The 17384-nt window shown below is 41.9% G+C and overlaps 2 long non-coding RNA genes across 5 annotated transcripts in view; one reads left to right on the forward strand and one right to left on the reverse strand.

Annotated features, from left to right (window-relative positions):
- The window catches only part of LOC140001615 (uncharacterized), a 34192-nt gene extending 30693 nt beyond the window's left edge, over positions 1–3499 (reverse strand). For 3 of the 4 annotated variants that reach the window (XR_011807029.1, XR_011807030.1, XR_011807033.1), the window contains exons 1-2: positions 3254–3499; positions 2805–2895 (exon numbers count right to left, since the gene is read on the reverse strand). This is a non-coding gene — a long non-coding RNA (uncharacterized lncRNA). The remainder of the gene's footprint in view (positions 1–2804; positions 2896–3253) is intronic. The other variant, XR_011807031.1, reaches the window with a different exon arrangement.
- Positions 1–17037, forward strand: part of LOC110352615 (uncharacterized) — a 30051-nt gene extending 13014 nt beyond the window's left edge. Inside the window, exon 3 of the long non-coding RNA XR_011807034.1 lies at positions 13934–17037. This is a non-coding gene — a long non-coding RNA (uncharacterized lncRNA). The remainder of the gene's footprint in view (positions 1–13933) is intronic.
- Positions 17038–17384: the final 347 nt, after the last annotated feature.

Genomic DNA, 17384 nt, shown 5'->3' on the forward strand with positions numbered 1-17384 from the left:
AGGTTTGAGATGATGGTCTTGCTGCCTGTGTGTGCTGCTGTCTCAGGTTGCTCCCAGGGGCTGAGCTGGGAAGGCATTGCAAGCTGGGGCTCATGTTCAACTTTCAGGCCCTTACCATACTTCCCAAATGCCCTAGGAGTGGCCACACAAAGCAGCACCATGTGCCCTTGGGATCTCCTACCCTACAGCGCTTTCAGCACTATTAGTAAGATCCTCTGGGGGAGAAATGCTTTCTGCATGACCTGCCATGTAGCTCTACCTAAGTGGCCCTACTTGACTCTATTCATGATTGACAGTGTGCAATTACAAGAACCAAAGAAGGGAAAGAGCTTTTCTTTTGCTCACCTGGACTTTGCCTAGACCTCCAGAGCCCCAGGCAGTCTCATTGCGTCCCAAGAGTTTGCCTTAGTTTGAACAAGCTGTGAGCAGAGCAGCTGCTCAGCAGCTGAGCCTCTGCTGGGACCCCTGCACCTTGCCTCTCGTGCTTGTCTTGGGTTCAGTCTCTCCCTGGACCTTTGTCCCAGAGGAGGTCCCAAGCACCCTCACTGTTAGCACATGCCCCCCAGGAGATGGGGAAGTTGAGACCATTCCAATCTGGGTGCTGCAACTAGATTTCTACAGCTTCCTCGTGGAACTGAGTCATGAGTGAGAACGTACATTGTAGAGCAATAAATATTTTGGGCAGGACTCCAACTGGGACACCTGACATTAGTCATCTAATGTATGTGTAGATGAGGTTTCTCAGCTCCCATTGCATCTGGTGAAGTCCTGGTCCACAAATCTCAGGGGATATATGCCAAGCATGGACAATGGGGTCTGGAGATTGAGCCTTCCCATGGTGAGGAAGACACTGGGAAGCTCCATTTGATTGTCCCCTTACTAGCACTGATAACTGTACTTTTGAGATGCCTGAGGCTACTTAAAGCCTGAGGCTATATACCCTTGTGTGGCTTGCAGATGTGACACAGGACCTAGAGGACACCTTAGCTCCTCTGCAGCAGCAGCTGGAGGCCATCCAGAAAACACCAGGACATCTCAGTGGCACTAGGCATCAATACTTTGGCATCTGAATAACAGCTTGCATGTCTACTGACTGCATAGGAACTGAGATGCCCAGCTGACAAACAAAGGCGAGCTCGCAAACAAAGAACTGCCCAAAGCATGGGGATACAGACAGCTTACTCCTCACCCTCCTTGGAAAGCTCCACAACTCCAGTCTGAAGCAAAGACTGTATGAAGGATGGGCAGCTTCAAAAGAAATCCAGCTATGGCCCTTCACAAAGTTTTTGAATCAGCTGCGCTCCCACAGACCAGCATTTGGGCCTGACCAGCACCAAATGGCCAAGAAAGGGCACCTTGCATCTCCCCTCCTTCCAAGCACTGCAGGCGATAGCCCAGCCAAGGGCAGCACCTGCTCTGTAAACTCACCTGGAACACGTACCCACTGCCACCTCCTTTCCCTGCATGGGAGTGAGGGACAGACCCTCTCCACCCTCACCCTTGGTGTTGGGCTTGGGACATTTCACAGCCCCAGCCTCTGTCACCATGTCAGTACAGGGCTGCAAGAGGACATTTGTGCTGCTCTGAGAGCTGATGGTGGTTCCTTGCATCAGTCCAGGGAAAGCACAGGCTCTGGCAATGTCCTTCACCAGGCACCGAGTCTCCCAGTGAGATCTGCCATGAGGTCTACCTGTGAGGTGGGTACTTCCCTTCCTGTGGCCTTTCAGAGCTCATATTGTCACTGTCAGCCGTGGTCTTTGATGCAATCATCACACCAGTGACCATACACCATCACCTTCAGTGCCCAGGGACAAGACCCTGTGAGCACAGCACAAGTGCTGATATGAATGTGCCTACAGTGCTGAAACTTAAAAAAAAAATAAAAATTAAAATAACTTCGTCTGAGAAGTTACTGAAGATATTTTTGGTAATGTGGTGTAGAAAAGAGCATGACACAAGATTTATATACTTATTCTTCATCCTGGAAATGTCAGCGAGGTACTTCTTTGACTTAAAAATAGTTATCAGTTACATTTCCTCATACAAAAAATAGCTCTGATTGCAGAAAAGAATAATAACATATTTCATATTCCTTGTGGGTTCTGTTTATATGTTTCTTAACAAAACAATTACTGTAGCTGCACTGATTTATCTGGGTATAAAATTTACTAGTATAGAGAATAAAGTCATTCAGTGGAGTGTCAAGCTGCACATAATCTCTCTAGTGTAACCATTGACATTTTATATTTGTCACAATTGGATGATAACTTTATTGTTTGATCCTCCAAGAGAATAAAATGTATTTATTATTGTTTATGTTGAGTTTTATTATTACAACAGCCATTCAGATACATATCTCATATACAGCATACACTGACACCTACCAGACTTCTTTGGCAAAATACTTCTTCATAATACCTCATTTAAAAGTACCCATCCCTACTCCTACTTCTCCTTCTCAGCAAATAGCTGATTGCCTCATCAGCTAAGAATGTACTCATATGCCACAGAGACAAATGACACTGTTGAGAAATTTTCAAGTACTGCCTCTTGGATCTGAAGAGTGTTGTGTTTTAGAGATGCAAGCTACTATCAAAGAGAAACGCACAGCAATGCTTCTATTTGGGCCTTCATTAAGAGAAAAAGTTCAGGAAATGAAACAGGGTAAAATTGAGACAATATGCAAGAAAAAGCTGAAGGTGGCACTGTAGGAACGGACTTTCCCCTTCTCAGAAAACAGATGGTAAATGTGTGCTTGAGAGAAAGAAAGAATATTGTAAGACATGAACCATGTTTGTCCCTACCTTCTCACTTTTCATTAGTGATACATATTCAGCCACTCTCTTCAGAGGAGGAGGGCTTTGAGGAACTCATCCATGCACTCGATGTCCTTTCCTGCAGAAGAGATGCACTTCTATACACAGCTGTGCTTAGGCTGCTGGTCCCCCAGGGAGGCTAACTGAGCTGCTCAGATACCACTGGTATGTCCTCTGCAAATTGCTTTCCAGAAGCCAAGGCAGAAGCCATAGCCACAGCCTGAACATAGCTGTGTATCTTAAATATATTTTAACAGAGAGCCTAAAATACAAATTTTCATATATCCTATGAGGTTGTAAATTATGCTTGATAATCTAACTCCAAATATACCTTTTTACTCCGGAATGGACGGTCAAAATTACACAGTCAAAGAGAGTGATCAGGTGGCCCCATGACAAAATGGAGGGCAGGCAGGCAGAGCCATTCCTGTACTCACCTGCACTGGGGCTTGATATCTCTTGATGCCAGGCCTAGGAGTTGTTCATTGTGGCACTTTTCTTTCCCAGATACGTCAGGATATTTACTCTTCATGGATCTATCCATAATGTTCACTAGAAGGGCACAAAGAGAAGCTTATCAGGAACACATCTGAACCAACTAGCCTTTATACAAAATGTTAAGGGTTATGATTCACCACTGCAACTCTTCATTCCCGTCAAGTTTTCAAACTATGTTTGCCTCAACTCCATCCTGTCCTTTGCCACTTTGAACCCATTCAGCTCTAGATTTTGGCCACTCTGGGCTGCAGGCAGGAGTGCTTTCCAAATTCTTTCTTTCTGCAAGGAATTTTGTCTGTTTGGCACAGTGGTTTGGGGTTTCAGAAACTATGGACTAAAGCTTTAAAAGTGTCCAGCAACCTCTCTGAGCCATGAGACAAGAACAAAATGCTCAACTATTGCACAATCTATATAACCAATTTGACCACAGAATAAATGCCTAGACTGGGAAAAGTTTCAGGCCAGATACACAAATCTCAGAAGAAAAATGTGGATTATAGGCACCATGTAGTATCTATCCCAGTGCTGTTTTGTAGTATTAGACAGCATTTTAAGACAGAGGCCTGACTTCTGTCTCAGTTGCAAGAACTGGACTCATGTTCAGGGAGGCGTGTCCTGCTGTGGGAGTCAGCTTGGGCAGTGGGAATGCAAAAGCATGTTTCATATTTAATTTGCATTTGGTGTGGTTAGAGGATGCTTTTACTTCGTTTTGGACTTATTTTGGCTTTCCTGAAGGTTTGGTCTTTTCTAGGCACAGTCTGCTCCTATTGATCAACAGTATAATGTGTTGTTTATTTTTCACAAGAAAGATAAAGTCATTTCAATTTTAGACAAATTGTTTGCCACTACAGGCAGAAGAAGACATGGAGGGCTTTGAAAAATGTGAATGTGACAATGAACTGTACTCTGCACTGGGAACCAAAAAGTACAGAAAGTACTCTGCACTGGGAACCTCTGTGCATGTGTGCATGCATGTAACGCAATGGAAGTTTATGGCAGTGATATCACACAGACAAGAACAGCATATGTGATTCATTATCAAGGTACTAGTAAAGAGATGAGAGTATTCGGATGTATATGTTGGAAAACAAATAACAAAAAAGGTAGCCACTGCAAAAGTAGCCCGGGAAGCCACATGCCACATGCTGTCCCCTGGGCTCTGTAAGCCCAGGGACAAGCAGTGATATTCCCATCACGGAGTGTGGCAAAGGCTTCACAAGTACATGAGAGATGTGTGAGACATTCAAGCATTAGTAAAAACAAATACCTAGGGAAACTTGCTACTTGTCATAGCAAGTTGCTACATCTTGTAACAGGTTCGCAGAAAGTTTGCCTTCACCTTCTGTGAGGTTGCTATACGGTCTGTACTACAGAGGTCAAGGTGCACTGCATTTTGATGGTGCCAAATTTCACTCTTAAGGAAAAAAGCCAAAGAAAGAGGAGTTTTCTCCTTCCAAGGCTGAAGGTGTGATAGCATGTGGCCTCCTTGTTCAAGGAAATGTTCAGCCGAGGTTCTGCAGCCAGGCGCGGATTCAGGGCACTCAGCTTCATTTCTGTCTGTCACCACAGCACCCTATATCTGAGCATGGGCTGTTGGACAGGAAAGGCAACCAAAACAAGCACATGCTGTGTTTTTTCTAGAGATGCCAAGGAAGGTTGTGTAGGTGTGGAGCTGGAATCAGCCTGGATATTGTCCCCTAGGAGACTTCTCTCTGTAACTCTCAGTTATGGCCATGATGAGCACATGTGGATAACAAAATCTTCATCTGTGAGGCACCATATAAAAACATGCCTATTGCTCAGGTATATTTTAACTGCCCAGACTTAACTGCTTCTGTCAAAGTGTTTTATTTGCATGTGAAAAGCGAGGACCACTGTGAGGAGATAGGTACTCCATGTGGCTAATACCTCCTCTTGTTTTGTGTAAGCAATGGTGGATTTGCACACAACACTTATGGCATTTGAATTATGAGAAAATTGAAATCCTTCTTATGTCTCTTTCTCGCTCTCTTTGACATCTTCCTGTTCAACAAGTCCCAGTCCTCAACAGGAGGCAATTCATATGTCAGTGGTAGGATAATGGCTGACTGCAAGGTAGCAGATAACATAATCTGCCTCTTAAAGTTCTCCAGAAACTGTCCTTTCTATTTATTTTACTTGACCTGGAAAGAGCAAAGTGCTGTAAGCCAGCAGGTTTGATTGATTGCAGATATAAATCTATCCCCAGGAGTCTCGCCTATCAGTAAGTTACTCTCAGCTAAGGATGGGTTTGATTTGCAAGCTTTGTCCTTAATCTAAAGCAATATGTAATAGAAAGTTAGACCTCGAGTCATAAACTGTTAACAGTTATAAATAAAGGTAATCACTATGAACCAAAACAAGTTACTCATTCAGATGATTTGTTAAAATAAATTAAAATATAATGTGGTGCTAGGGCTGCTCTTTAGAGGAATTTAAACATTCTCCATTGCTCTCTGTCAGCTGATGACTTCACTTGGTAGCAATTGATTTTAAGAAGGTGAAAAATACAAATTTTTCATTTGGATGTTATTCTCCCACATATTCACAAGTGATGTCTATCTTTAAGAACTATAATGCTGCTGAGGCTATGACAGCTCTGCTCTCTCAAGGGAGTATTTACCATTAACCTAGGGAACTTTGTGATTTATAGAAAATTTTGAAGCATGACAATTATAAGACAGCATGTAAGAATCTTTTAACTGTGTGTTTATTCTGATCACTGATGGAGCAAGTATTCTGCTCCTTGATTGTGAGCCACCTAGTGGTAACGTAAATGGAATTTCTTTGCCTAAGAGCTGTGAACCTTTCTTGGCAATTACGTACAGTTTAATGGGAATAAACTCAGCAAGCTGAATTGAAAACTCTACACTGCATAAAGATCCTATGCTAGTATTTAACCTTTTTTTTTTTTTTGATAAAGATTTATTATTTATGTGTGTAAAAGTATTGATTTCAACTGTCTGTCTCCTTTCCAAAATCGTTTTTTTTCCCCTATAAATACATTAAAATGTCAATGTTACCTAACAACACAGATTTAAATCATTCCTTCACATTGATCCTGTCAGTGGACTGCTCCGGGTCTCTGCTGAGGCTTCAAGCACACTTTCCCTCTAGGTGCAATTTTTTGGGGACTTCCCAACTTGTCAGCTGTTGACATGGTGCTTGGCAGAAGTAGCAGCAGGGGTACACCTAATATGCCCATCACCTCAGCCCAGTGCCTGCTTTCCATGGAGAGTCAGGCAGCCCTGGGTCATATTGCTTCTTGGCCCTTAGGCAGATATGGTTTGAGAAGATTCCCCAAAATATCCTTGCATTGGAATCAGGAAGGAACTAGTGTGAATGAAAAAGCCTGGCTCTCATCCTGGGCTTTGACATGTGTGTCCTCAGCACTTGCTGTGAGATTTCATTCCCCAGATCATTTTTATCCACCGGTTAAATGATCTTAAAAATAGTATTTTCAAAAATTGAGCAATTCATCCAAATACTGCACCACGTAACTGAGATAGAATTAGCAGGGAGCATTATATACCCATATATCCATGACAGAGCTGCTTTTGTAGGCCTGTTGTCTGGATGATAATCCATCACATGTCCTTTTGCACTCAAAGAAGCAAAGTTAATTACAGACATGCTCAGTGGTCTATGAGATACACTCAGCACCTCAGATATACTGTAGCTAATTTTAGGGTTTTCTAAATGGGAACTGTAGATCAAAGTATGCTTCATTTTGTCCATGTTCTCATATAACAGTCTCATGAGCATCCAGATCACTAAATCTTTATTGCTAATCTTGCAGGTTAGAAGCCACAGTAATCTTTTTTTCTGTGTTGAATTCTCGAAGCCTTTCTAGTCATTGGCCATTACCATTTATGCCATGTTCTGTAAATTTTCTTCTACATTCAAATATTTCTCAGCTCCCTAAATATAACTTCCCCAAAGTATTACATGCCATATTCTCAGTTGGGTTTGCCAAAATATGCTTTCAGAGCAATCTTCAAAAATAATTAAAAGGGGAAATCCTCTGGCTTTAACACACACAGTCCAGAAAAGCAGGGCTCTTCTCTAGAGAGGAGAAAAAACCAAACACCTTGAATGTAGCTTCCTGAAGGTTAAGATGTTCAAATGATCCCCAGAGCCTTAGTGAGGAGAATATGCCTTGCTTTCAGCTGCAGACTTCCCTTCCTATTTAGCATTTGTGATTTTTGTGCAATACCTCAAGGTTCTGAATTATCATGTTTCTATTTCATTTTTTCCCCCAAAATTTGGTAATGGAAGCACTGGACCTATTAAACTGAAAGATAGTTACAGGCAGCATATGGAGACAGGTGCTCGTTAATCCTTGTTAATTCTGAAAAATGTGTAGGGAGGATTATAGGAATTCCTTGCAAAGTGAGAGAGGAAGGAAATGTCAGCTGGGATAGGGAAACTGCAGGCATGGCCCAGATGGGGAGAGAAGTTTAGCCAGATGTTTGTTATCATGTCTGAAGGCAAGGAAGCCAAACACCAGGCTAGGATAAGCTTGGCCAAGGAGAGGGATTTTCTCCCTTCCGCTGAAGGGATGGATCCAGAAAAAAGATGTGTCATTTCCATATTACTGCCTGTGTGGTCTGAAAGGAAGCTGAGTGCTCACTGTGCTGCCTGTTTTCAGGGATGGAGTGGGACAGACATGGGGAGAGGTGGTCGTGGTACTCTTCTGAAAGAGTGGTGGAGCCCAGCCCCTCTTACAGTCAATATGGGAGTAATGAGTGTGACATAGCAGACCTCAAAATCACCAGCAGTTGCATCCAGAGAAGGATTTAGGAGTACTGTTCAGACAAAATTCCTGAGAGTAAGCTAGACTGAGGAGGACAAGCCCCATCAAATTCTTGTGATTGTAAGGCACTTTAGCAGTTCTTTAAAGCCTGGCTGTGTCTCATGCCAGGGATTGTTTGCTCAGAGGACATGGTGAAACTCCTTAGCAGGTCCTAGGGGCAGGCAGTGTGATGGAAACACTCTCTGCCTGGGCAGGAAGGTGTGGAGCTGCAAGTGTCCCAGGTCTCGTGGCAGTGGCAGTTCCACCTGGCACAGCTTTGGGGCAAAACCTGCCATTTTCTTAATCAGAGAACGTGAGAGCATTGGTTTAGTTCATGCAGCGACCTTGGGCAGCCAGTTACCAATGCAGTGGGGGCAGATGGATTTGGGAGTCTGCTACCTGCCCCATTTACATGAGGAAGGTGCACACAGACCCTGCGCCAGGCCTTTCACCAGTGAACTTCCTGATTTCCCTCTAGGGTATTTCAGGAGAGGGCTGGCTTTGAAGTAAGCCCTGTCCAGGAGTAGCACTGAAGCCTCTGGGGGTCCCCCTCCCCTAGCCACCTCTTCCCTGGCGTCCCAGTGTCCTGGTGTCCCCTGCTGCCCTGCCCTGTTGGCACCTCACCACAGGGTGTGACTTTGGCTTGCAATAGGCAGCTGAGGGGCACCAAAATTTAGCAGGCAAAGCTAGCAAAGAGGAATTGCTGACATACAAGAGTAGAAATTACCAGACTGGATCTGCCTATATGCAAAAACCATACACTGAGAAGCTGTGCAGCAAGGAATGGTCTTTGAAAGGCAAACACACCCAAGAGGCCTACAGAGATCTGGAGGTAGTTTAACTGTATTTGCCCACAACCAAGCCCAGTTTGTGGCAGAATTGTTATTTTTGTGCCAGACTGGTGGCTGTCCACTTTTTGGACTCATGATGGACTGTGCACTACCCCAGCTTTGTCAGCTTTCCAATTTCAGGTGTCCTTCAGCCCCATCCATACTGCTTTGCAGGACGCAGAAAGGTCATCGCAAGCTTGGGGGCTCATGAAATTTGTCATGCAGGACATATGCTCCAACCTTTTAAATGCGGCAAAACTGCTGTGCTTTAGACACCAAGTGCCTCCTGTCTGGTCATGGGGCAAGCTGCACTCACCCTCCAAACAGGTCTAGACAAGGAATAAAGTTTATATCCTGGCAAAGACTTACACAGACTCATAAAGAATCACAGTAACACTTCAGATGACAGTATATCCCTGGGAGCTCATGCTCAATCTGTTATCCACAATGTCCTCAGTGGAGCAATTGTTTTCCAGAGCATATTACTGCATAATACAAGCTGCCTTATTAATATTATTTATTATTATTATTAATTACTATTATTACTGTTATTTCTAGACATATTATCTTGCTTTGTTCATATTCAAACTGTTCGTTACCTGACATCACCTGCATTATAAATTGATCCACCTCACTCGGTTTATATTATGGATCTGTCCTCATTATTAACGTTCATCAACTTCTCTCAGCTACAGGATAAACTTTGTTTTCTTCCTATTCAGTGATGATAGTGTACAGCAGCTTCTTGAACAGAAGAATAAGCAGTCACGTCAGCCTAACAGATCACTGTTTTTAAGCTGCAGCAGCCAAAAGGCCATGTAGTTGTACAGAGGCTGCCTGGCCTTCCCTGCAGTCATTCTGTAGCATCACTCACTGCATTTTTTTCTCAAACACTTTGCTTTTCTTGCAGATCATTGATAATGATGCTTCAATTCACAATCTCTTCCCTAAAAAAGTAAGCATGAAGAAAAATAGGAAGCCCAGTTATTTAAAGAGAGGCTGGTTTCATAAAGGGAGTCCATAATTTTCTGAACTGCATTCAAAAACAAAGAGAAAGAGACAAAATAATGTGCAGCTAGTTAAGAAATAGCATTCAGACTCTATTTGGTTGTGTAATGTTTTAATGTTGCTCATCATAGTTAGACAATAGGGGCATGACCTGAACATCCTAGGAAAATGCCAGCTGCTCTGAAAGAAAAAAAAATTAAAACCATATGGTGAAACTGGTAATGCTGAGGCTTTTAACTTGACAAATTTCACAGAAGTTAATTCCGGTGGTAATGCAGTTTCTTCCTGGAACATTTATCTATTCACACTCTGTTTTCCAAGAGAGGCACATCCTGTTTTTTTTTTCTTTTTTTTTTTTTTTTTTTTTTTTCCCTGAGGTTCACTGTCTCTGGGGAATTTAATTCAAATCTAACGTTGCTTAGACTGGTCTTCAAGCACACTGCTCAAACAATGCCTTGAACAGCACAGTTGCCTCTCTCTTCAACCAAGCCCTCTCTCCTCTTTTCACTACCTTACTTTCAACCTTACTCTTACTAATTCTGGGAAGGATCTTCCTCTTACCTTAACACTATTTTTCTTCTTTTTGGGGGGGGGGGGGGGGGGGCGGTGTGTCTTTTTTCTTCACAATTAGATGCTTACTTCCCTTAAATCCGTCTTCTACTTCTTTCTCCAGGAAGATATCCTGAGTCAGCTTTGACACGGTCTGCTTTTCTTTCAGCTTTGTCAGATGGGCTGCCAGTAGCTCTCCCAGACTTGCACCAGCTGTTGAAATCCATAATCATGTCCCAGTCACCACATCTTGACTATTGCAGTTTTCACTTATGGTTCTCCTAAATCCTTGGTATCTAAGTTCTGAGGTTTCTGGGATGCGTCACTGCCCTTAGAGGTGGTCAGTGCCCTTAGAGGTCAGTGCCCTTAGACTGGTCTGTCTCAGGTCAGAGCTCTGCTTCTTGTGACCTGCCCTAGCTGAAGCCTCTCAGCCATGCAGCTCCAACAGCACAGGCAATTCCCTTCTTCTGAGAACTGAACAAAACCTGCATTGCAAACCCCTGTCTTGCTGTCCCTGCGTGGAAATTGCACATGCTCATCTGCATGAGAAACTACTTATCTTTAACAGGTTGATACACGTTTCTCTGTATATTAGCCCAGCATAGGAATGCATTTTTCCTCCTTGGTATAAGGACACATTGACTGCCTTTCAAATTTCTGAATTCCATTATTGAGATTCTGTCTCCATCTGTAACTATGATTTTTTTTGGCTTCTCTCCGGTCAAAATTTCACAGATAATCTTCATATTCCTTTGCTGCCAAATGCATTATTAAATTACAGAAAAAGAAGACAGAAACTAGGGTTCTATGAGCAAGAAAGATGACATAGATCAATATTTGTGTGCAGTATGTAAAAAGATGCCAGTATAAAAGAAAGAGCAGAAGTATTGTAACATAATTTTCTCCATTGATTTTTTTTTTTTTTTAAATCTTTTTCCCATATTAAGTAGTCCAAAACTGAAGGCATGAGGGAATGCAACATGAGAAGAAACATATCAGACAGGCAGGAACATAGGCTGGAGAGGCAAAGATGTGTGGTGCAGTGGTACATTTGAGGGTGGAGGGTGGCTCTTCATCCCTCCTGGCTTGCTCAGCCCCTGAGATCTGGGTGTGAAGGAGCGGGAGGATGCAGGCCAACCCCAAAACTCGGGTGTGGCTAAAACACAGGGCTGTTACAGGCCTCAGGGGTTTCTGAATGAAAACAAGAAGTTTAGCAAGCGTCTACCATAAACCTCTCTTAATCTCAAACTGTTTCTTTCAGCATATGGAGTGCATTAAAAGAATATAAAACTATTCTCAGTGGAGGTTTACTGTGTATTATACAAAAATTGAATTGTTGTAATAGCAACTGCAGCTGACTACCACCTCTAAAGACGCGGCATAAATCTAAGTTTTAGTGCCCCATATAGTAAATGTTTAGTGGCTAACTTTGCAGTCTGCACAAACGATAGTATGGAGCAGTGCCTCTGTACCAAAAGAAACACACAGCCACTAATCTGCATTAGAAAATAAGGAGGCCACACAAAATTACCAAAAATATATATTAAACAAAGCAGACCGTTATTAGACACATAAATCTAAGTTGTTGTGAGATGTTGTTTAGCAATAGCAGGATCGTAAAATGATCCTAATAGCCTATAGAGCCTTTTGGCTTGATATAAAAAGGCACATATTCCTTTGACATATATAGGAGTGGTATATTGTTACAGTAATTACCTTAATCTCACAATTGCCATAAATATTTCTGCTTTTCTAGGACTTGAGGATGCTCTGGGTAGTTACTACTTACTCTTACTATAGTATTTTTCTAGTTGCACAAGGTAATTATTTAGCATTTGAATGTGACTAATGTCTTCCATATAAATGTATTTAAATGTATATAAATTATTAACTGTAACTAAGAGGAGAAATAATAGAAAAAATCAGGACCCAACACAGAATTGTGGTAATGTCTCATGCATATATTTTTCTGATTTTCCAGATTTTATGTCATTTCCCATATTAATCACACAATACCCCTGTTCTTCTTCTGTTTGTCAATGTGTTTTGAACTTGTGATTTCTGCTGAAAATATACATAGAATGAATTGTTCAGATATCTTTAAATTCACAAGCGAAGACCAATGGAGACAAAAGTTTTTTTTAAGTCTGATGAATTAAAAGAGAAAATATCAATGAACAGTAAAAAAAGTTAATACACACAACCAATCTTTTAATCTAGCAAGAGCTATAAATTTCATGAATAGAATAAGGCAAAATAAATACAAAATGTCACAGGGAGGAAATGCCTTAATATCAGGAAGAATCTTTGTGTCCCATCTCTGCAATATTAGAAACATTCTGATGTGTATGTATAGTGATTCTGCAGAATATAAAAACCATGATTCCTCTGTCATTTATAATCCATAAGCAATAAAGTGAGGTCTTTCTCATTTCCCAGGTGAGAAGGGTTGTTTGCATTCGGAGAAGCAATATGCAATATTTTGGTATTTCAATACTTGAAATCATGACTCATGGAAAAAGCAGAGGAGCTTTATGAGTGCTGAGCTCATGAGGAAAGGCCTAAATGCATGAATTCAGAGTTCACATAAATGAATAGATGAGGATCTTCTAAGTGTGGACCAAAGGCAAGGGTAGGAAGACTCAATCTACAAAGATAAAAATGAACATCACAATTGTTTACAATACTTACAATGACTTTAGACAATATTAGAAATACTAGAAGACATAATAACAATCCATTTACTACCCCAATGGTGACACCATTCTGGGGTTGTGCAGCACACCACTAACATAGTATGCTCTTCCATTCTAATAGCTGCAAGAAGCTTCTGAGGATGCTCAATCTGAACTAGTTTCTAGGAGCATAAGCAGAGCTGTGCCAAACTGAGCCAAATCAACACACGGAATTGTTTTGCTTCTAAAACATACCATACTTCAAAAATAAACCATAAAAATAACATCCCCACTAAGCATGAGGAATGGGAAACAACAAGTTGACTGCAGTGCAATATAAAATCTTGTCTGAATTCACCAAATGTGTCCAGGACAGTTCCTGAACATGGGGCAGCTGCCATGAAGTGGCCCAGGTCTGTCCTGAATTCCCCCAGCCCCTGGGACAAGGTGTCACATCTAACCTGTTTGATGGGAATGAAACCAGACTGTGCTAACTTCCCAAATCTGTCTAAGGATGATTTCAGAGAGGAGGAGCTCTGACAGCTCTAGTGCTTGGGAACACTCCCACAAAGTGTTGACACAACTAGGATTGACACAACAAAAGGGGCAATAGTAAAACAATAGCTGAGTGTGTGTATGCATGAGAAATGTAGCCATGAAAAACCCTTGAAGTCTAACATATTTTAAAATCTTTCTAATTTAAAAAATCTTTCTAATTTAAAATCTTGCTCTTGATTCTTGCAGTTGGTCCCTTCAACCACAGTCACCAAGAACCTGGTCCTGCATCTGGGGAGAGTGAAGGTCTGGTCAGCAAGAAGGCGATATTTTCAGGGAGTGTTGGCAGGACTGATGCCCAGGCACCTCTGCTCACCGTGCCAGCATACCAGCATTTAATACAGTCTAGTGTCCCTGGAGCAAGACTCCAACAGTGAAGCAACAGAATGCAGACAGCTCAGCACTGCTGCGTCTCTCTCACACCAAAGCTGACCCAAGTCTCACCGCTGCCTGCATCCTGCCTGCCAGCCCTGTTCTGCTTCCCTGCCCTCGTTTGGAGGCAGTGCCTCTACCTTCCTGCACTCCCCAGGCCCATCCAGAAGCCGGTTGCGTCCCCCATCACCCACACCCTGCCTCTGCAGCTGCCTCCTGCTCTCCCAGCCACAGCTCCACCACCCTCACTCATGAGTCACATCCTTTCCCTGCACTGCTTTTCACCACACACCCCGCCTCTGTGTTCTCTCTGGCCTCAGCCCCAGTCCATTTGGAGAGCTGATAGCCTTTACTCCACCATCAATGAACCTCAGCCTTCCCAGCATCGTTTCTCTGCTGTTTGAGTCATCTCCTCTTGAGCATGAAACAGCTGTGGAGCCCAGGACAAACACCACAGAAAAATTGGCCTTGGCCACGCGTCCTGGCCCCGAGCCGGTGAGCCACACCATGTGGACACTGCCCTCCCCATCACTGGGGTGGCCGGAGGAAGACCAGAGGAAAGGGAATGCTTGGGAACTGTGCTGAGAAAATGGAAGGCCCCACCCAACAAAGTGCTTCCCGCTCCTGAGATTTAGAAACTGGAAAATCTGGGCAGATTTTCACAGGGCAGAAAAAGTGCAACTTGGAAGCAGGATGCTTGTGTCAAAACACTCCAGTGCTAGGCTTGTCTCTGCTGTAATTAGGATTTTTAACACTGCTAAAACAACATACTTCTCCAAGACTTGATCCCAGAAATGCTAAAAATGTTTGGGCAGCAGCATTGAAAACAGGCAGCAACAGTAACAAATACCACTTGAAGCAAAAATCCAGCTCAGAAATTTCTCTTAATGGAATGGGCACAATTCTGCATGAACATGAAAAATAGGATCTATGGGACTATCAACACCCCCGGCATGTAAAAACATTCTCATAATGCAGGTAATATGGATGACCAGTGCCTACCCAGTTTAATTCTGAATGGATTAGGTGTTTCAATACTGCATTTGAAATGTTCATACATATGCTGGGCTCTCACACAATCAAGTGGTAGTGGTTGTTGCTGTTGTCTTTTTTTTTTTTTTTTTTTTAAAGCTGATTCTCCAGTACCAATGCTGTACCGTAGCCTAAAGCAATTTAAATGATTGACTAGCAGAATGTGCTAATAACTTTGATTAGCTTCATTTATTTGCATATAATTATTTGTTAATTTCTCTGCAGTAATTAGAACTGTGGCACATTGCTGACATGACTTTTTTGAACAAGAATGCTTTTAGTAATATTCAAACCTGTTTTGTAGTTTCTAACTGATGCTTTCCAGAAAGAGAAATCAGCTTCAGGAAAGATATTTCTGAAACAAATACGTAGTTCTTGATTTTGAGCAGTCATTATACAGATATTTTCCTATGACTATGCATGTTCGAAACACAGAAGACCAAGAAATAATGGAAGTGACCCAATGTTCTGCACTTGAAGCCCCAAACAGGTTGAAAGAAACATGGACAGAAAATAGTTCAATCCTGTACAACCTTAATAAATGTATTTCAATTCACAACTGTATTTCAATTCACAACTGTATTTCAACTGACAACTCTACCTGTGGTTTTAAAGTATATTTACCTTTGCTTACTAATTATGCATATTGCATTTTGGTTAGCGATTTTGGGGGCTGCTTATGACTATATTACCCTTGTAGAAGTATTTAAATGCTTTTTTTTTCTTTCACCATTTAAAATCACATGTCTACTGTGGATGACTGGGTGCTAACAACTGAAATATTGTGTACAGAGCTAGCCTGGATACTAGTGTCTTTTCTTTCATTAACATCAGGTTAGCATGCAATTCAGAACCCAGTTTTGTGCCTATGTCCCCACAAGACAGAAGAATAAAAGTCAGGGAAAAAAACAACTCTGTTCTGGAAATCATGACAGGGCAAATATAAACTTTCTTGAATGCTTTGCCAGCCACCTGACAATTTTAAATAGAAGACTGAGCAGGTGAAGAAACCAAACAAAGTCAGCATTAATGATGCTGCCTAAACAGTTTAGCTGTCTTTGCTCCATTTCTCCCCCAGCTATTGCTGACTGTGACTACAGATAAGTCGAACAAGGATGGAGGTCACCAAAACAAGAAATGCCTCCATAATTAAGGGCTCAATATGTTTCACAAATACACCTTCTTCTCTATCTGCTGCCAAACAGCTGCGGATCTGTGATATCTTGTAAAAATAAATTAAGAAACCTGAAAGGCTCTTCTTGTAATCTAAATGTGGAACTGGAGATGCAGAATGAGGATGAAACTCCTAATTACTCTCCCCAAGCTCATACTTGCAGCATAATCAAATCTGTCTACCGGGGCGATCTGCACTTAATCAATTGAAGTGTGATATAACCTTGCACTTCACGAGACTGTGAAGCTAGAACTAAAAAAAGCCCTGTCATTGTTATGAGCATATTTCCAAGGCACAGAATTAGCAAGCTCTGCTCTCCAAAATGAGCCCCTCAACATTTAATTAACTATAGTACACTGAGATATTTGCTATGGTTTGTGCCTAACTAACAGCTGAGCCTGCCAACACCACCAGGTCCTTCCTCCGCTGTCCTAAGAGCAGCCTGCCATTGGGATTCCTTGTTCCAGCATGCTTATTAAATGGTAAAACGTTAAGTTCTCTGCTTGTTTTAATGCAAATGATGACTTATTCAGTAAGGAACCAAAGCACTTTAGAGTTTTTGCATTGCTGTATCTCAAAGTCTAAAGAAAAACCTAATTCTAGAAAAGATTTTTTTTTTCTCTTTTGTAATTGAGAATATTCATGATAGCCTCACTGAAAACCTATGTATAATGTCAATACATGCTTAAATGCTGTGTTTGGACAAATAACAGAATTTCTAAATCACAGGGCAGCTCCTCTGAATGTCACATCAGGAGTGGCAGTTTGAGGAGTAGGCTTTTCCTCCATGATTCTCTTCTTATCTTTTAATTATGGGGATTCAAAATAGGTGGGATTTTTATGAGTTCTGTTTCCAGCTGAAAATGGGAAATACAGGGACACACAAAGTCAGAAAAAGATTTCAGCTTTCTGAATCTGTAACTTTGGGGTTAAAAAATCGAGTAAAGATTGTGTGTCCATTCTTGTTTCATTGAGACTTGTTTTTTTTTTCTGCCCTCACAACTATTATTCCTATTCCATGCTCATTTCCATGTTCCTTTCCAATCAACATTTGAAATAGAA

This window comes from Anas platyrhynchos, chromosome 2, assembly GCF_047663525.1.
Source record: "Anas platyrhynchos isolate ZD024472 breed Pekin duck chromosome 2, IASCAAS_PekinDuck_T2T, whole genome shotgun sequence".
Taxonomy (NCBI): domain Eukaryota; kingdom Metazoa; phylum Chordata; class Aves; order Anseriformes; family Anatidae; genus Anas; species Anas platyrhynchos.